The following is a 24376-nucleotide window of genomic DNA, read 5'->3' on the forward strand; positions in this document are numbered from 1 at the left end:
TGGGTTGATCTATGATGACTACTTTTCATCTACCTGGAGTGTTCATGTCCCTTTTCCATATGAATCTTCAGGTACTGAGCCACAGACTCCTCTTCACTGGGATGTTCTTGGAGACTCCTCTGAGCAACTGCTCATCTCAATTAACTCCCTGCAGGGCAACCTCCTGATCCAGCAGGGCCAAAACTGACCAAAGGGTTCAAAAGTTGCTTGGACGGGGAGCGGGGGTGAGGGAGCCGCACACAGAGAAATTGCAGGAGGTTTCATTTTTCTCATGGAACCAACGTAGAAATCAGTTCTCTCCTTTTGTACAACTCCCTCCTAGGCAGTCCTGCCAAGTGGGAGAGGCAGCAGCTGAGCCTTGTCCCTGTACTCACACACTGGGCCACCTGCAGTACCAGGGACGGAAGAGGATCCAGATGATCACGCACAAATGCACAGGGACAAGAATTTCACATTAAGACCTGCTGATCTATTGACTCAAAATATATGCCAAAGAATGAAATCTAACAAATTCAGTCTAGGTCATTGTTCTAAATAAGAATAATTAGGAAAGAACAGAAAGGAGGCTTCCTGCAGGCACATCAAATGGATTTGAAAGATTACTAAAATTTCATAAGTGTTTTATTACAGTAATTAGTGAAAAGGTGTTCAACCAGAGACGACCCAAAAACTCTATATGTGCAACACAGCAGAATACACCACAGAGAACAACAGATTAAGTTTGATCTGGGCAACAGTTAGGTTTTACTCTAAGCTTTGATTTTTTATTTTTGTAGAAGATCCTTTTTGCTTTGATTTTTATTCCTGTGACTATCAGTTGGAGCTTTATAGAACTGATACTCATTTCCTGTAGATTTACTGAAGTCTTATTCTGTAAGACTTTTCTGTAGCATCTGCTGTTCTTACTTTCATCTGTTTTGATCTCTGCTGTTATTTTAATCGCCATCTTACTAGTTTGCTCCAAATTCACAGGACTGAGAGCCTTACATCAATACAATTTTTTCTTTAAAAAAATCAAAGTTTTAGAGAGAAGGAAAATATGGATGGCATCTGGAAACTGTTTTGCTTCTGTTTTGATTTCCACATATAAGCAGGCTCTGGACATTATGTGCAGGGTTCTCATAGGTGAGGTGCAGTTTGCCCAAGCAAAGCCCTGGCAGGAATAGTGAATTTTGCTGTTTCCAATCCTGCACACTTCACCCATTCCCAAGGAATCAAACAGAATGCAAGAGACAGAAGGGTTCACAGCACCTTGGTATCCAGCCTGAAATGTGGAACAAGCCATTGTGCTCAGGTTAATGTGCTAAGTATTCATTACAAGAAAGCAGACCTAAGCAAGGCAAGCAGGCTGCCTTCATTGAGGAATCTAAAACATGTGGCTGTTTCTGACATCTTTTTTAAAAGAGATTCAAGAGTTACAAGGAAACCACATCTAGACTAATGCGAATGTGGATCTCATCGAAATAAAGTTTAAAATATTAACAGCTTAACATAACTCAAAACTAAAACTTTTAATGAACTATTTGTTATAACTTTTTTCTCCATAGGAAAAAAAAAATCTGTCCATTTAACAATAGGGATTAGGTTAATTTTCCTAACATTTTACTGAAATAATTACTTTGATTGTCATTTTCCTTTAAGTTTCATAATAACTACAGGCTCAGATCTATAGAATTTAGTAAGAACAAAATCAGCAGGGTTCCAAGGAAATGATCACGGGATCTTTAGGTGCTGCTATTTCTCAAGAAATTAGAAGAATAAGAAATTCCATAGCAAACATTCAATTCAAAATTATAAATTGAAAAGCCTACCTTTTTACGAGATCCAGTCAACACTAATTATTTCTTAAGTAGAATCTGAGTGGTACAAAGCAGGTTTTTTTTTTTTTAAATCCTGTATTCATTTTCCAAATTCAACTTGACTATTCATTAAGGAGATCACACTGCAAAGAATGAAATGTGAACCAAGCCATTGTGTGAGTTTGCTAATCCTGTATTTACTCTTTGCCCACAAAAAGGCTAGGTTTTCATGTTCATAAAGCAAAATTAGTGTAAATGGAAGAAATATCTGTTTAAGGGAAGAAAAAATAGAGTAACAGAAAACTGGAAAAATGAACAATTCAGAAATGCTGAAGTGCCCTCTTGGAAGGCTGTTACTGAGATTCAAAAAACCAGGTATTTCTGGGGCAATTTTCTGTAAAACAATAGTGAAATAGGGCTACAGTGTACATATTGCAGATCAGAGGGGTTGAAAGCTACTGGCAAATATTAGGCTAGTCCAAGTTTTTAGAGGGAAAAACTTCTTTAGACTAGGTAAAGCCTGTCTTGTAATACCAGGGGTGTCTGCTGTCTAAATAGAGCACAAACATCACCTGGGGCAAGGGGAGGCTGTGTGTGGTCACTGGCACTAGCAGAGGTGAGAGTCAGCACCAGGTTTGTTGGGGCTGGTAAGGCCAAATATATATTCCAGATATGGCACAGGGTGGACACTGCAAATATATTTGTCTCTTTTCTTGGCACATTGATGGAGACAAAGTCCATCTTGAAAGCCATTACTGGAGGCTCAGGTTTATGAATTTTATGGCTTTGAGGGTTACAAACCAAAAGGCAACAACATCAGGAAAAAAAACTAACTAAAACCCAGGTTGATTTCCTATCCACCCTCATGACCTCAGTTCTATGAGCAATAATATTTGTCATTTGAGATTATGGGTTTTGGAGAAATAGGGTTTGTTAACCCAAAGTGTTTCATTTGCTCAGTTTGTAAGTCCTTCGTGCATGGGGTAAAAACCAAACAACCCTACAAAACAGCTGTGTTTGCATTTAAACAAACATTAATTCACTGAAGTAATGAGTAACCTCAAAAATAGTTTGGAAAGTTCACAGCATCCTTCAAATGTTTGTAGACTATTAGAAATTAACTAATTTAATTTTTTATGTATTCTTTTGCTACAGCTGTATCTGGAAGCAAGGGCTGGAGGGCACACCACGCTTGTGTGTAATGGTTAGAAATAAAACAAGTATGAGTTAAATACTCTGAAAGGTTTTCTTGACAGTAAATCTACCTTCAGCCTCCAGTTTCCAGAGGACACAGTTCTGCTACACTTCTGCTCTTTAAGGGAGGGAAAACACTGATGCAGTAGCCTGGCAAGTGGGTCCGGGCTTGTTCTGTTAGTCCAGCTCCTGCAAATGCACTGACACATCCCACAGGTGTGAGAGTGGGTGCTGGGATTCACAGCACGTTCTCTTCAGAGGCACATGGCAAGTCCCAGCTGACAGCTAAGGGAAGCTCTGCAGGACTGGCTGGAGCCCCCAGCATGGCTGGGAAGGAAACACAGCACCCATCACTAATGTAATACAGTCCCAGGGCTGTTCTCAACTAGAGGAAATGAAAAGATGGAAAGGTAGAACATGTTTTAGATATGTGTAGTACCTCTTCAAAGAAATTTGACATGTCAGTGGTATATTCCATAAAACAAGCCAAGAATTTATTACCTTCTCAGGTATCACTCTTCTGATGACAGATATCACTAGAGATTTTTCTAACCATTTGTTCCATTCAATTCTTTCAATAGTGTCTATTATTGCCCTCTGAAAGCAACTGGTTACTTTGAAAGAAGAAATGCAACTTTTGGGACTATTTGTTTTTTAATTTATCTACTAAGACATTACTAGAAAACTGTCTGCTCCTTATTTACACTAAATTTCATGCCTGTAATTAAATTATATTCCGATAATACTTGAGTCAATTACTTCTGAGTTTTTTCTACAGAAATCATAATTAATGTAAAATGATCCTGTGAGCTCCCCATAAATACAATTCAGGGTGACATTCCACAGCATAGCAGAGAATGTATTTCCTTCAGTATTTTGCCCAGTATTTAGTTTAAGCAATATCAACTCCCAGCTGGGAGGTAGCCATAGAAATCAGGAACTCTCTGCAATGCATCAACATGCTCAAAAACCACTGAGCTGGTGGCAGCCAAGTCCAAAGCATGTACCTCATTAATTAATACCACATTTGTGGACTGCACACTGATTTGCTGAAAAAGTTCCACTGCTATTCAGAAAATAAAGTGGGTAATCAAAACCAGATGATGTACACAGAAAATTTCTTACTTCCTTAGTTTAATTTTTCTAAAACAATAGGTTAGACAGTACTATTTAAAAGGATAAAAAGAAGCAATTCTAACCAAAGCTAGCTTGCAATACTGGTAGTTCAGTGCACTAAATAAGTACTTGCCCCCAAGCCCTGACTGTACCTACATAAAGCTGCATGTGCAGGGAAGGTAGAGCAGCAGACCAAGGGACACTGTTAATTAATCAAATCCAGACAGAGAAAATGTTCACTTTGCCAGACAAGTTGTTCCTACAGTAGCAGATGCAGTTTTAGTGCATTGATTTTTACTAGTCCAAGTAAGATCTGGATTTTTCTCAGTCTATGTTCAGAACTTTAACAGCACTGAAGTTACAATTAGAACACCCAGTCCTTCCACATGAGTTCAAGCAGAGAAAGTTAGTCTAATTCAATTTACCAGGACAATTCAGATGCATTAGGAATTACTTGTATATACATTTGCAAAAAATCAGAGACTTCTAGATCCTTTCAGAGGGTGGAAATGAGGGTAGGAGAGGAGATAGAAATTCCATGTCAACGAGGTAGGCACCACAGCTGCTCAACCGGCTTCTGGTTTTCCAACACCACCTAAGGTGAAGGGGTTCCAAAAGACGAAGCACATGCTACTGGTGTATAAAACTTGATGACATTCTTTATCTCTCCAAAGACCTGAGCTCCTAGATCTACCAAAAGAAAAGCTAACTGGACAGCAGTTCAGCTGTCTGTGCCTACAGCCACATCCAAGCCTACAAACAAGTGCTGCTGAAGCCCATGAGCTCAATCAGATAGAGAAGTTGGGCAGAGAGGACCCTTCTGCTGAGCAAAAGTCTCAGCTGAACAAACAGTGACTTGATCTTCCTTGGTTCATGCCTGTAGCACATAACAACAGCTCAAGGTAATCAGGCATGTAATTATATTTGTACTTTGTATTTGCTAAGGTTGCGTGGCATAGAAGGATTTACAGCTTTGGAATACCAGTGCGTATCTACAGATGCTTTTTCACATTTTCCATGATAAATACACTTCTCTATCTCCAAGCATATGGAAAGGAGCCTTTCTTAGAGTCATGGCAGGTATAGGTTACCTCATGTCCCTGGGCTGCACTGTCTCACTTGGCACACATTACCTAACACAGCAGGAGCTGTTATCTACTGCAGGCACTACTGACAAGGAGCTAAGGCTTGTAAAGGCAGCAGGAAGTTCAAACCTTTTAATTCTAAGAAAGAAATTATATCACACATCCACAAACCTGAAAGTGAGGCTGCCACCAAAAGGATGAGGAATCTTGCTCCATGGCGTTAAAATAATGTATCGTTTGATATAAACTTTCTGCATCCTTAGGGAAGCTGGCACAAGATGTCACTGCAATATTTCAGCAGTTAAGCAATTTATGAATAATAAATTATGAACAAGTGGGAAAAAAACCCCAACTCCTTGAAAAGCCTTAGCCTGTGTCAGGGACTTACTAAAGACTTATTTCTTGGGATTATTTGGGTAAGTATCTGCATTACCGCACAATTTAAGGATTCTCTGCTGGAGAATTAAGGATCCTGTTGAGAAACTTGTTCTGTGTATCCTATAGTTGAAAAGCTTTTAGACCTACAGCCTTTTAAAAAATAAGAGAAAAAAAGCTGTTCTGTATGTATGTAAAGGATTAGGAAAACCTTGTACTGAGTTACAAAGGCCTCTTACTACATATCCAGCTGGAGGCACCAGTGCTTGAATGAGCAGCAATGCCTCCAAGCACACTGGTGGTGTTTAAATACACAGGGTTTGCTCTCTCTTCTGGAGAAACTAAAACAATCCCAATTTCTTATCAAAACTTACATAGTAGACAAATAGTGGTAGATTCAAATTATCATATGAAATGAGACAGTTTTGAGGCCATATATCCCAATGACTAAAGCTAAAATCATGATCCAAAGATTAAAGCTAAAATCATGATCCATAACTACTTACACTACTGAGAATGATGATCTTCCATGGGACAATAACATTGCTGTTGGCAATATACCAAAGCAGTTTCGTTTAATCCTCTCTAGTTTTTTAATTTCTCACACATGGTTTTTAAATTGCCACGTGAAATATCCTGTCTTTTAGTAAATGAAAGCTGAAAAACATGCCAAACTTTGCCTTAATTCTAAGAACATATTCTCCAGATCAAAATCATATGATTTGAAGGTCATTTTTATTCCTTAACCATTACTCGTGGTCATTGAACCAGTCACAAGTGACAGCAGTTTGCTGCTCACAGTACCTAAAGTGGTGAGAAAGCTGACACAGCACATAAGCTGTGGCTTGGATTGCTTAGAAAAGGGGATCTTTCATGCTTAGCAATCCTCATTTGTGCAGGGAAAGGACAGTTTGACTAACCACAAAAAACAAAACAACTATTGAGTAATGTGCAGTCTTCATTTTAGTGCTCCCCGTCTCATTTTAATGTGGATCTTTTTTTCAGTTTTTCCATTAAGTTTTTTCTTACCTCAATTATTTTGCTAAAGAATTAATCACACAGTAGATAAAGTAAGGGGTGGTTCTGTTACTTCAGTGGAATATATTCTCACAAAGGCCTCTGGAGCCACAGAAAGGACCACAACAAGAAACACAGACAATCCTTAATGATTTACTTCCTACCAAACACATTCAGAGGTTAACAACATATACATCTCTCAAATGGCACTTGGCTAAATTAATCACAAAAGTAGCTTTAGAGTGTCTGGGGCCAATACAAAACAGGAAAAGTGTTTCCTTCCTCCAGCTCCCCAGAGCTGGCTTTCTTCATGGGCCAACATGTATTTCATAGGGCTGGGCGTGGAAGCAGCTCTCCTGCCCTCAGCAACACCACGTAGCCATCCTGACCCAAAATCCATTGTGAAAGAGAAAAAAAAAAAAAAAAGGAAAAGAAATGCAGAGCATGCAAATTCACCCCATCCACCAGTGAAGGAGAATAAAGGAATGATGAATTCCACTGGGCTCTAGTTTCTAGCTAGAAACAATTTAAATGTTCACGTTTTTCTGTCCCTTACTACAGAAATTAGCCCTCAGATAGAGCCACTGAGGAGTGACACGTGGGAGAATTGGACTATGCAATGGGGTTAATGGAATATTTGTTATTCCCCTTGGATCTGACTCCAGCAAGTCTTTCAGTCTGAACAAACAAGTCAGTCTGAAGGCAGGCAGAGATGTCTAAGGCAATTGAAGACATAAGAAGAAAGCACACTGTTTAAACTGGACTCCTTAGAGACTGAACTTTTATTTCTCTTCCCTAAACACCTCTCTTGGCCTGGAAAGAAATTCATCTTGCTAAAGAATCAAGAGTCTGTAAGTACAAAAAGAAAACATGGAGGTTTAAAGTGAAACTATAAAATAGAAATGCTAACAGCATTGAGTTACAAAGAGGTAGATGCTAAAAAGAAATATTTATTTGTTGGTCCTGACTGGGATTTTACCTGAGATGGAGGTTTGGGGCTGAGGAGAGAGGATTCCCTGTTCTGAGAGGAGCCTTTGCCCATCTCAGTCACACAAGCAGGAAGACACAGTTATTATCTGCAAGAGCTGACAGCCCTATCTGGCTGTTACTGGCGCAGCAGTGGCCTGGAAGACAAAACACTTCTGCTGCCTCAGCTCCTGACCACAAGGAGTACAAAAGAAAACAATTTTTGCCTTAGTTTTGTTGTTGGACATAATCAGGACCTAATTCCATTTGAAAAGCATCAAGTCTAAAGAGCCCTTTATAAAGGGCTGTGAGGCAAATGTAACCCTGAAAACCAACTGCACTCACCTGTTGTCCTAGGGAGGCATACAGCTTCCTGAAAGTACAGACATAAGGGCTCAAATGGGTAGGTTAGGGTAAATTCATTACACAAGTGAAGCCACTTTAACCTTTCCAGAAAACAGAAACAATCAGTTCATACAAGTTTTGGACTGAGTATGAATTTCAAAAGCAAAATGTTCACAACCAGCCTTCTGCAAATAATGCACAGAAACAGCAATTTCACAGACAGAACTAAGAGTCCCCCAGTACAGGAGGGCCACTGTCACCACGATGACAAACTGAACACAGTTACACCAAGGGATCCCAGACAAGGCTTCGAGCTGTTCTATGATCCAATCAGCGCAAATAAAATAATATTACAGTTCCCATTTTTTCACTAGTTAACACTGATCTATTCTTTTGAAGAAGAAACAAATTGTCTAACATGTGGATCAAAAATTTTGGGTTATCTATGTTCAACAGCTATCTCTGTTAATAGAGTCTTACAGTAAAAATATTGACTTTTTTTTTTAATATGAGTAATCCCATTTCTGCTTTTTAATTAATTTGCCAAGTATTCTAATTGTATCAGAAGGGGAATGGCAAACAACCTGTTCAGACAGCAGTTTACTCCATTAAATAAAAGACAACTCAAAACTCTGACTCATAGAAACAACACAAGCAGCAAAAAGGTCTTGAGAGGCAAAAATAAAAAATATAAGGTTAGATCACCCAGACACTTCAACTGAAACACTTGGAGATACATCAGACCATAATCACACTGCAATTACACAGCAGTTTAGGTGTAGAGATGACTGCTTTTACAATTCTCTGCAAAAGAAGAAGGAATTGGCAATAATTCTTCTTCTGAAACAGCAAACCATATTTTCTTTCTGGTAAGCAGCTGAATTATTAATGTTTGTAAAGTATGTCAAGATCTATCAATAGAAAGTGTACCAGGAATGGAAAACACATCACCACCCATGTGTTACAGAGACCTCCCTTAACTTCACTCCTTTGAAATCCAGTTTGAATTAAAAGCTACATAAAACTTTGATGTAAAGCAAATAATTGTTCTGCTTAAAATACAAGCTGGTTTTGTGCTTTGAAGATGTGTGGCAGTAAAGAGAGGGAAGTCACGAATTATTTCCATGGGAAACATATGACTCCACTGCACTCCTATCATTGCTCAGACATCTACTCCTGGGTCTTCTGATTACACTGTGGAAGGATGTGAAGCCTCAGAAGTATTATTTCTTGTATATTTTTACATGTCATGAGCACAATGAATTTTGCTTGCTCCCAGGGGCAAATCATAGAGCATGCTTATTGCTAGAATCAGAACACACTAAACTCAGGTTTTGATCTATTAAAATAGACTATTTACAGCAAAGGTTTCCTTTTGAAGGAACTTCCCTTCTAAAATATCAATTTTTTTTGCACTTGTAGAGTTTGATGGTACCTATGTGCTTACATGATGTTGCACCTTTATGCACAATGCACTTATTGTGGTTTTGGTACTGAAGTGCAAAAGCTGATCAAGCATAACCCATTTTCCTTTGAACATGTAGGTCTTCACCAGAGAGAACCACCAGACTCACCTGAGAAGCCCACATTCTCTGTTTGCAGAGGCACAGGTATTTTTGGGAGTTATTAAAAAATTGTATTTCTGATGCTGTAGAAACAAATTGAGTGAAAAATACCTTCCATTCACCAAAAGGCAGAGAAAATGCCTAACTTCAGCAGATGACAGGTAAGGAAATTTATTCTTACAGCTCTGTAGGCAGACAGAATAGGATTTTACATACCTCACTGGATTTTGTCCCGTTCTAGTTCATTTTACACCACTCACCTCTCAAGGTGTCTGAATATCTTTGCAACATCATCTTGATCAGAGGCCCTTGGCAATACACAGCCATTCCACAGTTGCTGCCTGCCATCCTGGCAAGTGTCTGCATCATGTAAAAATTACTTTTGGCCCAAAATGGTTTTGGTTCCTACAAAACCAAATTTTTAAATTAAAATTTCATTTGAGAATCCCTTCACATCCTAGAATCTGAAGTTACTTGAATCTAATATTGTGCATATATTTATGACTCATTAAATATTTACCTTCCCTTTAAGTTGGTCTGGTTTGGTTTTAATTTCTAAGCCTCTCTTAGGAAAAAAAAGTGACTTCTCTGAAAGAGTGCAAACAAGAGGTAGAGGTTCATTCTAGACTACATGCACAGTGAAAGAGTGCATTAGTTCTTTTCAAGGGCATAAATAGAGATCATGTGAGCAATGTGCCAACTTTCCATAAATAGCCAATGGACAGAGATTCAAGTTCCTAATTACATTTCTGTTTTTCCAAGGACAGGGGAAAGAGAAGGACTTCAAGGAAATGAAACTCTCCAAGTACAAGTATCAGCATAATTACGTTTGCAGTATCTGTGCTGAAAAACATGAGGTTTTCTTTCTAAGGACAGAAAGATCATGTTCTAACAAGTGATCCTGAGGTAACGGGCACCAGATGAATTTTCTGGTTCACACAGAATTAATGTTTTGGAGTTGAAAGATCCTCACATAAAAGGCACAGTAGGCCCTCCTGATGCTGGATAGGCACTGGAGCAGGCTGTTCAGTGGCTAATGCATCCTTGCTATTCCCAGCCTTAGAAAAAGCAGATGAATCTGCTCTCCAGCACCAACTTCCTTATCAGTGGCTGCATGGAAGACATTTATTTCATGGCTGAGGTGAAGCTCATTGTGTAAATTAAGCATAGACCTGGCACATTGCAGATGGTGTTTTACCTTGCTGACCTCACAACCACATCTTTTCAATGTGCATAGAAATGTTTTACTGTACCCTGCATCTCTCTTTAAGGAAGTATTTCCACTATCTTGTCAGTAAATTAGTATTCAAAGCCTAACAAAATATAGCCAAGACTACTGATTTTCCTTCAAAATTAGCTTAATCTTTTCCAGTTATAGATACACTAAGACAGGACTAAGCCTGTGTCACACTGTGTTTTGAGGTGCAGTGTGCCAGAAGGGATGGAGGGGAAAGTGGGGATGGTGTGGGCAGGAGCTCTGAGACATTTCTTAACAAACCCCTTTGAAGTGCTACCACTTATGTGGAAGCTCAGTGGAGGAAAAAAACTCAAGCTTGGGTATCAAGCTAAAGATGTCCAGCAGGTCTGAATTTCAAAGTAACCTTTAAAGGTGACTGACTCCCAGTTCATAGAGAGCCTTTTTATTAACTCTGTTTGTGGGCAGGACAGCTGAAATTTCTACCCTGTTGGTAGTTTTTAGGTAGAAGCTACCAGAATCCAAATTTCTGTTGTTTTTCTGCAAAAGGTGATGAAGAACAACAATCTGTTCTCAAAACATGAGAGCTTTCTTTACAGTGTTGGTTATTGCAGAAGATTTTTCTTGTGTCCACTCCTACACCTCAGCCAGTGAGCAGGACCCAGACTGTTTGGAAAACTTAGATTTTTCACTTGCAGTCTCTCAACTTAAACTGTGCAGTTTTCCTGGCTTTTGTTTAACTCAGGAAACAGAGCCAATAAGGAACACTGTTACAGGCAAAGGGAGAACTCATTATTTGAGTTGGAGTGTCACAAAGCTTAAATCATTCTAATGATTGAAACGAAACTTCTAGAAAAGAAACTTGAACTTGCAAAAAATTTTAAAATCCTAGCAAGCAGATTATAACTATTTTACCTCAAAGCAAAAAATTGCTTCCTACTTAAGGTGATACATTATTGTGCTCTGCAAAGGCAGTTTTGTGACTTGATAATCAGAATCCAGGTTTGTGATATTTAATGCAATTCAAAATATGTATCAGTAGTAATAAATCTGTCTGACAGTAGAAAACATACACTTCCTGACCCTGTGAGAAGAACTTGTAGTCTGCAGTCAGAAAAGTGGAATGTTACTCTGTAATCAGCTGTAAGTGGTATTCTGATAAAACTTTACCAGTAAGACAAGCAAGGATTTTGGTTCTTCTCATTCCTAAAGGTAATAGCCCATGCATGGAATCTGTGTAAAATGCTTGATGCAATAGTTTAAAATGAACGTTTACTTGAAAAAGAATAAAGGTTTAGGCCTTAAATCAACAGACTTACCGCGTTTGTAGTGTTCAACCTTTAAGGTAATATCCTTCTCTTCCTAATAATAAACATTTTCAGAATCCAAAAATGAAGCCAAATGGTAAAGGCAATATTTTTTTTATCTTTGAAATGCTGGAAGATCCTGTACAGTTTTTTCTCCATTTTCATTAAACACTGTTTAACGTGTTTATATCACATCCAAGTGAAGTGATTCCAGTGCTTACACCAAAGGGTGTTTGATTTTCCAGGCATCCAGAACCACTGGCACGTACAGTTTGAGTAACAGGATGTTTCACACAGAAGCATAAAGCTAAAGCAGGTAAAAGCAAGGCACATCCCCAACCAGAATCACAGTGTGTGTTGGTAAGGGACTTTCTTACAAGGAGATAAAAAGGCTGTTACCACCTAGGAATTTCATCAGCACCTTTGCTAAAAGAATCTGAAACAACTGCAAGATACTGTAAAATAATTACCAGTGTTTCTGTCTAATAGAAGGACCCATTTGAAGTGTTTGAAGCTTCCAGCCAAATGTCAATGCTTAAAGAATTTCTCAAGGAGCAAACACAGCAGTTTTGAGTAGTTTTTTTCCCCATTAAAAAAAGATAAAGGCACAATGTCAAATGTCCTCCATCAGCTTCTCAGGGCCTAAAGCAGGGAGATGTTCAGCACAGCTGTGGCAGGGCTCCAGCAGTGGTAGGAGGAAAGCTTTGTCCTGCCTGCCAAGAATGTCAGCGATGGAGAGCAGCAAGATGAACTTTGCCTTACTTAGTGGCTGACAAGGCCAGAGGTCTGTGCAGCTTTCATATTTTCATTTGCCTTTACTTGCTTACAGAACTGTTAACTCTGTGGGAATCCAGGGGGAAAAAAGCTTTCATTGTAAGTAACTAATTCATACTGTGCTAAGCCTGTAGTCAGAGGTCAGCTTTCACTCTGGTACCCAGCTACTACAGAATTCTTTTAACATACCTTCTCAAAAAGATTTCCCACACACACCACATATTGCCTGATAGGGTAAATTTATTCATCTCTTAACTTAAAGAGCCCTGATTTGTCAGAAACACACAGACAAAACCCCACGTGACCTGTCCCACATTTCTTATTTCTCTGCTGAAGTTTTTAATCTTGCTCATGAACAGCTGAGGGAACATGGGAGCCCCCAGACCTTCAACAGCCATTTTCTTGTTACCTTTACCAAAGGACAACAAGAGTTTTATTTTGTTAAAAATTTCTTGGTTTGTTTCTATTCTGGTGCCTTGATGCGACATAACACCCATTCTTTCCATTTCATTTGCATAAACCTTTTACCCCTCTAAAATACAAATGAGTGGGCTGGGGCTATTGCAGTAAGGAAGTTTTGGTGGGAATTTGGTTTAAATCACAGAAAGCTTCAAACAAAATACACAGATTTTTCCTCTTCACTGTAGTAAAGAGAAACAAGCAAGTAAGTTGTTTGGGGTCTGACATTTCGTAACATTTTAATGTTCTACTTTGCAGAGTTACTCTTCTTTAGAAGTAACTTTGTATAAGACTCAGTATTTTGTCTTTCCCAAAATATATTTTGGAATGTGTGTTCTTTTGTAGTTAATTTTTTGCTGGCTGTGCCAAGAACATCCAAGTGCTTGAGGCTGAGTGAGACCCAAGTACTTGGGATGTTTTCACCTAGCCAAAAGTCTCTTTTCCCCCAGCTCAGTCACTGAATCAATATCTAGTTCCACTGACTTCACATTAGTTCTAGATCATGGACTGAAGCTGCAAAGGCAGTTTGGTGCCTGACTCCCACATGAAGAACAGGAATCACTCCCTCCACTGAGAACTGTGCTGATTATCGTTCACTTTTTTTCATTGAGCACTGCACTATCAGGTCGGATTCTTTCCACCTCTCATTCCCAGCCCCTCCCTGCAGAGGAAATACCATGAAATGTTTTCCACAGGAACATGTTTGATTTCACAGATACTGGAAGTTGCCCACACAGGCTCTTTTCCTCTCAATGCAAGGAATGGAGGGAACATGCCAAGGGGCATCAGATGTGCTTTACCCTATTTCCTGCCTGAAAACAGTGAAGGAACCACAAAAGCTGAGTTATGGAACAAGCAGGCTACTGCAGCAAGGAGGCCAAAGGTTTTTCCCACCGTGCAACACCAAATCAGGATTCTTCCCAAGGAAAGGCCTTCACATGCTATGAGCCAGTAACCACTAAGATGGCAGGACAGGGGGAGAGGGGATCTGTGCAGTGTTAAGTATGAATAAAGAAAGGGGATTTAAACTGCTCAATATTCTATCATGTGAGTTTTGTTTCCTTTTTAGTTCTGATCAGGATATTTATGGCACAGGCAGCAAGAACACTGCTTGCTGCTGATGAAGCTGTATTTCTCCTATACAGAGTGAAAATGAGTGGTGCACCCCTGACTGCAGATTGAACAAGAGCTTCTCACACACACCCTGCATTTTAAGGTAGTTGAATCCTACCTCTCTCATTATACTTATGTTCACTCTTACACTGTCAGTTCAAATTTCCAGCCTTACAGCTGACCTCTGACCAATGTATTTTTTTTTGACAATGCCAAATGAGTAACTGCAACCAGAACCCCAATCCTAAAAAGACATACAAGTTGGTATTAGTAGCCTTGAGAAGATTGCTAATGCTCCTACCTGCATGCAAAGTTAGTAAAACTAATATGGTTCAGAGTTGACCCTGCCATGGATATATTTCATGGGTTTCAGCTATCTTTAATTCAAATTAACTCTCTCACAAGAATTAAAGTTTGTTAAAGAGCCCCACAGATAATTCTATTCAGCAGGAACACCTTTAGAGATCACTGTATCCATTTGAGTTCTCTCACTATATTGTATAACCCAATGTTTTCCCATACTTACTAATGAGTGATGCATTAATGGGATTACTACATAACCACAGATAAAGGAAGAAAGGAAAACCATTACTAAGAAACATGTGATACCATGAGTCTTAAAATACTCTTGAGATAGGTTTGCACTACTTGCTGGCTAAGAAACTGCTGAATCATGCCCTTAGACTCATACCTAAAATAGCACTGCATTTGGCAAAGCACATACAAGCTATTCATGTTCCCTATTGTTCCAACCTGCTGATTAGCTGCTGGTCACAAAGGATGAAAAAGCATTCTCCTACCTTTTCTGTCTCCTTGAGAGAAAGAGAATAGCAAATACATTTTCTCCTACAGTAGCTTTCCCTTTCACAAGGTCAGATTTTAACAGAAAGTTCTCAAAACCTTTTCAAAGCATTCTGTGAGCTCTCTGTATTTAACACACCTGAGAACAGGTGTGCCTTCTTACCTAGAATTGATGGGTAGCAGATGTCACTCATCTCCCACCTGTACTCCTCCCTGGTGAGACTGATTTTCTCAGTACATGATCTGTAAGTTATTTCTTATGACTAAGGAGAGAAAAGAACAATTCTTGGTCATTTAAAGACTGTATTAATATGAGGAAAGTGATTCTCTCTGAGATCTAGGAAAAAGTGACTGCTTAATGCCCTTAATGAGGAGAAAATGGTTTTAAAAAGTTGAGTTGAAAAGCTCCAGCTGGAGTTAATTATGTTCTCTAAGAAGCTTTGTAATTACTGCGTTTCCTGGCCTTCAGCATCACATAGGTGAAAGGACAGACAAGAGCTGCCTTCTGAGTTGCTCTGTGTGCCTCATCACCTCCTCCCTTATTCCTTGTAGCCTGCTGTGCCAGAGCCCTAGACTGAAGTCCTGGGCTTATCAGCAGCAAGGGTGCCGTGCAGGCTGCTGGGCTGGACTTGGACACGTCTGTCTGAGGTGGCTGGACACCCCTCTGCCAGCAGCTCACCTCTTTCCAGCCCCTGTGCCGGTGTGCAGGGCCTCTCGCTTTGGCCCCGCTGTACCACAGCTGCTGCCAGCCTCACCCTGGGAGAGTTAAGCATAGGAACAGAGATAAGGGAAGGAATAAGTCAGGTAGAGCAGCCTCTCATCAAAAGTGCCAGGGGACAGGCAATGCAAAATTGTAGAGGGAAGACTAAGAAGGGAAGACATATTTTCTCTGCTCAGTGTGGGAGTGTTACTTCCCACCTCTCTGGCTGACTTAACCTCTCCACAATGCCTGACTGCCATCCACATAGTATCTGACTATTTAAAACATCTTGGTGTTTTTGAGAAAAACAGAAAGTGTATTACTCTTTAACCATCTGCTCTGTTACCTTTACCCAAGAGTTTGGGTATCACATAAAGAAATGTTCTCATGCCTTTTTTAATATGAGAGGGATAAGAAAAACATCTGTGGTGCCACAGCAAGCTGAAGCTGCAGCTCTTGCATTTTACCTCTAACTTACCTATCGTTATGTAAATTTTCTTGCAAAAAAAATCCATCTTTGAAAAGCAAAACAATCTCTAGGCAGGAATAGTGGGCAGCCCAGCTCCCCAGTCTCTGTGGAGGGCAGTTCACTCAGAAAGCAGAGGGTGGTGTTTCCAGAGTTTCCTTTATGGAACTGTGATTTGTGGGAGGCTGGGCACATGGGGTCTGTTGAAGAGAAAGGCTGCATTAATTTGCAGCTTTAGCAAAGCTGCTGTGTTCACATGGCATATAGAGGGTTATAGGTACCCTGTGCCACATATTTCTGCTACACAGAATGAACCCTCAACACATGATAATCACAGTTAACTTTTTGCTATGTATTTCTCACAAGTTTGTGAGTAACTCATTGAACTCTTCAGCACAGCTCTAACTACGTAATTCCTCTTGGTCTCTGCTTGATAGGCTGCTCTTTTTCCTGAAATCCCCAAACATGTTTTGCTTCATCATCCTAGTCTTTTAGATTTCAACAGCAAGTAACTGAGACATTCAGAATCCAGAAATGGTGATTCCCTGCAGTCACTGAGCCCGAGACACAACCAACCTCTAATAATTGGCTTTCAGTGTCAGTAGGATGGTACACAACTCTCTCAGTCCAGGTGACTTCAGAGGCAGCAGGAGGATCTACAGGCAATTTACTGCAGGGGACTAAGTGATGCTTCAGACTAAGGGATCAGGGAAAGATGGGAATGTTCATGGAATAAATGGAAGGTCTGAAGGGTGCAGCAATTAAAATTACTAAAAGAGAGGTAATCCCATGAAACCAGTAGTCCTTAATCTGCAGCATGTCCTGTGTCACACACTCCTGCTGGGCTGCTGCACTTCCTTCTTCTTTTTATCGTCTCAGTCTCCCATGCCTCTCTTTTTATCAGACTTAACTTTGCTTCTCTGTGAAACACAGTCAGAACTGTCTTGCTCACTTCAAACTAATGCTTGCACTTCATCCTCCAGAACTGGCTTACTTTCCCCATCCTGTTGTTTTGTGATTGTAGCCAAACTTCTGGCATAATTTATTTAGCATGATGTAACTTAAGAATCACTGAGTCATCCTCAAGCACATCTAATAATGCCTTGTATCACTTCCTTGGGATAGTCTTGAGAAACTAGTCTTTCCCTTTTTATTAATATTTATTTTAGTCCCTTTCCTTTTTTATTTTATTTTCATTTGCAGATATAAGCAAAGTTAGCTGAATAAAAATGCACTGTAGGAATTGATACAGTACAATTGATACTGACTGAAGTGAGATACTGAAGTAAGATATTCCTCACTTTTTTATTGCTTAAACTTTTACTCAGGAACAGTTTTCACAAGCAGCAATATATAATGACTAAATAATTTTTAATGTATCTAACAAGAAGCAGGAAAGCATACTAATATCTCCTATTCTGAAGTATTAGCAAGGAGGATTAGAATTTTATTTTTTTGTTACTGATTCTGTCTTTTAATAAAGAGAATTAGAAGACCAAAATTGTAATAAGCATTCTCTGAATGTGTAATTTTGTTAATTTTAATAATTTGCTTGTTGTACTCTCCCAATGTGAAGGTTCTTGGAATTTATAATAGTGTATGGAGATCTCCACAGAATTGCCTCAAGTAATGCTGAAGTATGATCCCAAGAAATGCTGCACACCTTAAGTGAACTACAGAAATAAAAGTTGCTGTTGCCTTGGGCACCATGTTTGGCACTAGGTCACAAGGGTAGTCCATGAAAACCACTGAGAACCCTGCTAGGTGCCCCCAATTGGCTGCCCTCTTTATCCCTCTTTTCTGGTGTTAAATTTGTCAATGCATACAAAGTTATCTTCAGCAAATATGTGATGCACTGGAAATGTACAGACTGAGAAATCAGCACCTATCCTGAACACACAGGCACAACTTCCATGGTGTGGAGCTTTGTGGATGTGGAGTGTTGAGGAGAATGCTGACCTGCGCTTCAAATCCTTTGTGACATTTGAGAGGATTTGCCAGAAAGTGCTGAGGTTACTCACATGATCTTCTTCTAGCACTTCTGTTTCCATGCTCTGATACTGATCTAGCCTCTGTCCTCTGTGACCAAGTGGGAAATGCCAACTAGACAGTGGAGGCAACATGAAAAAGAAGTACAAAATCAGCCTGAAGTTACAGCTTTCTGCTGAACATCCAGCTAGCAGCCTTGGCCTCTTCTCTTTGCTCTATTCCATTTAGATAAGACATTTAGATTTTATCACAGCTAAGCAGATAAAACAAAACTGTACATTCCTATATAGCCCTGAATTTCAACTGGTAACCTGTACTAAAAATCCAAGTAAATAAGCCATGTTACTGAAAATTTACCCTCTGTTATCAAAGCAGAACTGGATAAGAATTCATTATTTGTAGAGGGAGCATACCTAAGCAATCACCTTAAGAAAAGGACAATCTCTCTTCTTTTCTAAGCTGGTTGCCTTTGGTGAGAAACCAAACACTAGGCCTCCTCAAGTCTGATTCTGCTATTCACAAAGTCTGTTCCTCCTTGTGTCCACATAGTCACAAAAAAAAAAAAGAAAATAGAGGAAACAAACAGTGGGAGAACAGTTTCTTTTCCCTCTTTTGGCTAAGATAAGCCTAGTGACACAGATTGAGGGGAAGGAATTAAAGGTGATGAGATGTATTTTGTTCTTTTGTAGCTACTGTGAATTTTGCATGGTGGCTGTTGGCATCTGCCAGCATCAGGCACTAATCAGAACAAAAAAAAAAAAAAAGAAAACAAAAAAGTCAAAGCAGGACTACTTCTTTGACAACTGAAAATCCCTGACAAGGCTATCCTTGGATAGCAAAGGCATTAAAATTATAGTTAAAGCTCCTTGATGGATGCAAGACAAAAATGGCTTTATAGTAAGATATAAGAGAAACATTGTCTTAAAATGAAGTAAATAGAGGCTTCCCAACACATACAAAGTTTCTTGGTATTCCAGAGGGGGAAGAAAATTTTCAAAAGACATTCAGGAGATGTTCTTATACAAAACCTTTCTCCCTGGAGAAGCATTTAATTTTTCTTTATTTTTTTTTTTACATTCCTTTGACGGGCATATACTACCAGGGCTGTTTTGTGCATTTCTCTCCAAGAGCTGTTTGTATTCTGAGTGCCTCACTGTGTGCAGGGGTTGTAGGAGAGTTTGATACCATCCATTCACTCCACAGATACCTTGAGATTATGCTCAAGATATCTGTGGAGTGAAAATTGTGAAATTTGCAGGGGGTTTGTGCAAAGCAGCTGTGTCTGTGCTTAGACAGCCACTAAGGAAGCTCCACAGCCTGCTTGGTGTCTGTTTGGTCCCCAGCTGTGTCACAGTCTGCTCCCATCAGGCATGGCTAAACAATGCCAAGGTCAGTACAGGATGACAGGGAATAGTATATTGCAGTCAAGCAAATAAAGCCAAAACTGTCCCAAAGAATGGATTCTTTATCTTGTTTGGTTCTAAGAAGATAAATGGACTGCAGCACACTTCATACTGTAAAGAGTGACTTTGACTGGCCTTACTCCAATAGCAGCTGAACAAATATTTCTAATGTGGACATCTACTCCCTCTTTCCCAGCTGGACAGACCACATATTTGTATAACTCCCTGTCTGCTCTTACATGTGATGTGGTCGGCCAGTGGAAGGAAGCTCCCAGAAATTAAGGAATTCATACATGGTATTTATTTTTTCAGCAGCCTGAGAACCAAGTTGTGCCTTTCTAGAAGCAGGCCCAGAAAATACAGAGTCCCAATTCCCCAAGTTAAGAGCTGCAGCTCTTACATAAATCAGCAGGGTATCAACAGCTAAAGGAGCTCAAAGAAGGAGGCTGGACAGGAGATGTAGACATAAAATGCAGGCAGGCTCTGCACAGGAATATTATGTGAGCATTCTGAAAAACAGTGAAGATTTGCTGTATTAGTGCTTGTGGTAATTGTGAAGTTCTGACAGTACTAAAAAAATACCCTTAAATTCTTAAAAAAAGCTTTCCAAACATTTTACTAATCCTGCAGAACTACTTTTAATAGCAAATCCAGAAATTGCTTATAAACTGAAGGTGAACAGTAGGACTAGTCCACTGCCTCAGCAGGAGTACTAGAGGAAATACTGAACTGGAAGAACTGCAGAAATATGTTACATGCAATTGGAGAAAAACAGAGCTGGGAAAGAATTGTACCAGCTCTTGAAGATTCAGGGCTGGAAACTCCACAACTTGCAGAGTTTCAAGTATGCTGTAATCTGACTTGGCTAATGCTTGTCTTCTCGAGCAAGATTACACATGGTTTCCATCCCCTTTTACACAGGCAGGTATGGTTAGCACATCACCTCAGTCTCTAAATGTCCTGAATTCTTTCACTCATTTCACAGAATTACAGAATGGGTAAGGTTGGAAGGGGCCCCTGGAAGTCACATAGTCCAACCTCTTTACCCAAGCAGGGTTTCCTAGAGTGCTTTACTCAGCAATTCCTAGAGCTCTGACTCCAGCTGTTACACTGTTCTGGCTTCTCTCTGGTTATTGCTGCTGTTCAAGACAGATACAAAAAAAAAAAAAAAAATTGATGCAAGTCTCAATTTTTTTCAATTTCAAAGATAACAGCATCCTGTATGATTCAACGAATGAAGCATACGTGCTACAGATCCCATTTCCATTTATTTTTTCACATTTACCTATATTTTCTCTTTGTTATGCTATAACCTCACAATTACTTTCTACAACAGGGGATATGCATTCCCTACCCAGTATTTGAGGAGTCAGTTGGTTGTGCCTAAATGTAGGGCCTTGCATTGAATTTCATCTTATTTTTTTCTGGACTACTCCATCAGTTTGTTACAGTGTGTTGTTGGCAATAGACATACTGACATTTCAGACAGGACATATTTTTCCCCACTTTCTTCCAAGGACACAGAACTTACTCAATCACACTGCTCTCTGCCACCTCCTTCACTTCCTGACAAACAGCTTTTGAACCACTTGGTTAATTCCATCTAAGTATGATGAAAGAAAAGGTATCAGAGTTTGACTTCAGCAGCTGGGCAGAGGAGAAAGCCTGGGACTGTTTGGGCTCCCCCAGGTCTTCGGCAGAGCACGGGCCTGGCAGGTGCTGTTTGTCCTGTCAGCTGGTCCATCCCTGCCCCGGAGCGCTCACGGGCCCCGCGCACACGTGGCACTCCAGGATGGGAGCACGGGCTCTGCTCTGCTCTGTGGCACTCCAGGATCGGAGCACGGGCTCTGCTCTGCTCTGTGGCACTCCAGGATCGGAGCACGGGCTCTGCTCTGCTCTGTGGCACTCCAGGATGGGAGCACGGGCTCTGCTCTGCTCTGTGGCACTCCAGGATGGGAGCACGGGCTCTGCTCTGCTCTGTGGCACTCCCCAGGATCGGAGCACGGGCTCTGCTCTGCTCTGTGGCACTCCAGGATGGGAGCACGGGCTCTGCTCTGCTCTGTGGCACTCCAGGATCGGAGCACGGGCTCTGCTCTGCTCTGTGGCACTCCAGGATGGGAGCACGGGCTCTGCTCTGCTCTGTGGCACTCCAGGATCGGAGCACGGGCTCTGCTCTGCTCTGTGGCACTCCAGGATCGGAGCACGGGCTCTGCTCTGCTCTGTGGCACTCCAGGATCGGAGCACGGGCTCTGCTCTGCTCTGTGGCACTCCAGGATGGGAGCACGGGCTCTGCTCTGCTCTGTGGCACTCCAGGATGGGAGCACGGGCTCTGCTCTGCTCTGTGGCACTCCCCAGGATCGGAGCACGGGCTCTGCTCTGCTCTGTGGCACTCCAGGATGGGAGCACGGGCTCTGCTCTGCTCTGTGGCACTCCAGGATCGGAGCACGGGCTCTGCTCTGCTCTGCGGCACTCCAGGATCGGAGCACGGGCTCTGCTCTGCTCTGTGGCACTCCAGGATCGGAGCACGGGCTCTGCTCTGCTCTGTGGCACTCCAGGATCGGAGCACGGGCTCTGCTCTGCTCTGTGGCACTCCAGGATCGGAGCACGGGCTCTGTCTGCTCTGTGGCACTCCAGGATCGGAGCACGGGCTCTGCTCTGCTCTGTGGCACTCCAGGATGGGAGCACGGGCTCTGTCTGGTCTGTGGCACTCCAGGATCGGAGCACGGGCTCTGCTCTGCTCTGTGGCACTCCAGGATCGGAGCACGGGCTCTGCTCTGCTCTGTGGCACTCCAGGATGGGAGCACGGGCTCTGTCTGGTCTGTGGCACTCCAGGATGGGAGCACGGGCTCTGCTCTGCGGCACTCCAGGATCGGAGCACGGGCTCTGCTCTGCCCATACCCCAGGGGAGGGGCAGCGCTGCGGGACCACCTCGTGGAAGGGACAGCATGACCCAAGACAGGGGTAGGAGCTACAGCTACTGCAGCTGGCACAGGCCAAGGACACAGACAGAGAGAAAAACCCCACTGGTTTTTGAGCAGCTGGTGATGCTGCTCAAGGCAGGACTCACCCTCAGACTCGAATCCGGTGGCACTGGGATGAGGATATCCTGTTATATTGTCTCCCTCCCTCCTGACATGAACAATGACTTAGCATGAAAAAGTTGGGATATTTTCTGAGCCACTCTTTAACATGTGTTTTGCTGTTGTGGGTGGGTTTTTTTTATCTTAATGGGTTATGCTTAGATATCTACTGTACCTTCTCTTTCCCTTTTCTGCCAAAGGAAGGGACTCAGATTTTCTAAATGTAAGTAACTTACTTCCCTTACATTTTACAAAGGATTAACTCTGCACGTGTGAAAACAGATTGCTCCATCACCCTATACTAAGAGTAAAAAGCACACAGTTGCATGATTCCCTTGTGACCACAAGGGAAATAAAGTTTAACTAGAAAGAAATATTGACCCACACAAGGGCAAGCTGAAGTATTTAAAAAAGCATTATTGAGCAGCATGCACTTTGTCCATACTCCCTGCAAGCCTTTAAGCAAATATCCTTGTTCAGTTTTTTCTGCCCTTCAGAGGAATAAAATACTTTTAATTACACTATGCAGTTAAAGCACCCATAGGCAGGAAAGAGAATGTGAAACTACAGAGGGAAAGACAAAAAGGAGTATTACTCTAACACTTACTACTAACTTCTCTAGTACTAAGTTCTAGAATGCAGAGTACAGCACAATATATTCCTGGAGAACCTAAATGTAGGCCAGCCTTGAGGCAGATAGAAAGGCATTACCACCTCCAGAGTGCTAGATTCAGAAAAGCTACACCCACTAGTTGCACTCTTCCCTAGCATAAACAGTCTTTACTCTGATTCCTAGGACATCCACCATGTACTTCATAGAAACAAATACAGCAGTGACTGTAGTATTTTAAAATTACTAGATATGAACCTACGTACTCCTTTGGAATTTCTGAGTTAAGATTTTTCACCTAAGAAACAAAACAGTTTAAAGTGAAGGGTCTGAGTTCACTGTTTTTCCTTTAAGAAGATTCAACTTTTATACCCCATTACTAGTGCTCACTTTATGAAAATGCTTTTGAAAACAAAAGCAGTTAAGTATTTCAGAGGAAAAGAACACAATACAGAATATACAACATACCTTGCCCTCCACAGGCAGGGCTGGTATCTCAACTACCTGGTAAGCCAAGTAGTACAACAAGGAAACAAACAGGGGTAGGTATCTCCAATCATTTTACCTTTGGTTGCTGAGCAGTGAATTCCTCAGGGGCTTAAAAAACTCAGAACTTTGCAAAATGTTTACAACTGAGTTAAAAAAAAAAAAATTAAACCATCAAATAGTAAACTGTGAAGGGACTTCTCCAATTTAAAAAAGTATATTCTTTACCTATTAAATACACAGTGCCATTCACAAATCTTTTTCTCTGTACTTTTATATTTACAGGGGTGGATATGTGTACCTACATTTTCAAGTCAGTATTCTAACACTTCCCTTAATTTGTAAGTGGCAGTGAAGAAGGCAAACATTAACAACTGGGGATAAACCATAAAGGTCTGTTTCTAGGAAACTCTTAGTTCAAAGAGGAATCAGTTCAGAGAGCTTCTAGTGAACCAATGCAACATCCTAATAAAGGTCGATCCTTTGTACAAACATATCCTAAATACACAAAGCCAGAAGCAGTCCTGTATG

General features: G+C 40.9%; 1 protein-coding gene and 1 long non-coding RNA gene across 2 annotated transcripts in view; both read right to left on the minus strand.

Moving 5' to 3' along the window:
• SLC40A1 (solute carrier family 40 member 1) overlaps positions 1-24376 on the minus strand; it is a 179242-nt gene that overhangs the window by 137932 nt on the left and 16934 nt on the right. The window lies entirely within an intron of this gene.
• LOC128810314 (uncharacterized) overlaps positions 1-24376 on the minus strand; it is a 71540-nt gene that overhangs the window by 5729 nt on the left and 41435 nt on the right. The window lies entirely within an intron of this gene.

This window comes from Vidua macroura, chromosome 7 (genome assembly GCF_024509145.1).
Source record: "Vidua macroura isolate BioBank_ID:100142 chromosome 7, ASM2450914v1, whole genome shotgun sequence".
NCBI lineage: Eukaryota > Metazoa > Chordata > Aves > Passeriformes > Viduidae > Vidua > Vidua macroura.